This window comes from Amblyomma maculatum, chromosome 3, assembly GCF_055883805.1.
Source record: "Amblyomma maculatum isolate TAMU_Amacu chromosome 3, ASM5588380v1, whole genome shotgun sequence".
NCBI lineage: Eukaryota > Metazoa > Arthropoda > Arachnida > Ixodida > Ixodidae > Amblyomma > Amblyomma maculatum.
In genome coordinates, this window is record NC_139346.1 from 120,043,056 (window position 1) to 120,044,001 (window position 946).

Below are 946 nucleotides of genomic sequence, written 5' to 3' on the forward strand. Positions count from 1 at the left end.
CCCCCCTGGCGCTGGTGAACACTCTCGAGGTTCGTATACAGACAACATAAATACCCAAGAAAGTAGCAGGGGGGACAGCGGCCGAACTGAGCTACATCGGCCGCTGTCCCCCCTTGTATTTTCTTGGGTATTTATGTTGTCTGTATACGAACCTCGAGAGTGTTCACCAGCGCCACCCTCAGCCAATATATATATATATACCCAACCCTATAGATTTTGACGACAATATGCTTGTAGCTTACGGGGGTCTCGGTTCTAGCAGTCTTGAAGCCATAGCCATAGGTAGCGTAAGAGGGTTCTAGCACAGCTTTCGCCCTCGCTCTTCATCACGTTCTACGTGACGCTAGCGGTAACACAGGACGTTCCACGTCCGCCGCTATGGTTGAGGGTGGCGCTGGTGAACACTCTCAAGGTTAGTATACAGACAACATTAATACCCGAGAAAGGAGCAGGGGGGACAGCAGCCGATGTAGCTCAGTTGGAAGAGCACCGGACGCGACATTCGGAGGTCGTGGGTTCGATTCCCACCATCGGCACGTTGTTTTTTCTTCTACTTTGTGCTTAATTGTCTTTCCCCTAGATTGGTTCGTTGGTTCATAGGAAGCGAAAGGCGCATTATCTGTCACAATTGCTCTGTGGACACCTGAACCACGCCGTAAGGGAAGGGATGTAGGTGGGACTGAAAGAGGATAGAGAAAAAGGGGAGCGGTAGTGGAGGGCTACCGAGTAATTTCGACCACCTGGGGATCTTTAACGTGCGCTGACATCGCACAGCACACGGACGCCACTTCGTTTCGCCTCGATCGAAACGAAGCCGCCGTGGTCGGGTTCGAACCAGTGAACGCCGGCACACTAGTCGGGCGTCTTACCACTGCACCACCTAGGCGGGGCACAGATTGCATTACTGAATTCTGTGATTGTCCGGGTAAACACTGAAAAAGAAAAA

At 51.9% G+C, this 946-nt stretch overlaps 1 non-coding gene across 1 annotated transcript; it reads left to right on the top strand.

Moving 5' to 3' along the window:
• Positions 1-463: 463 nt before the first annotated feature.
• TRNAS-CGA (transfer RNA serine (anticodon CGA)) lies at positions 464-536 on the top strand. The gene has a single exon. It is a non-coding gene; the product is annotated as a tRNA-Ser (tRNA).
• Positions 537-946: the final 410 nt, after the last annotated feature.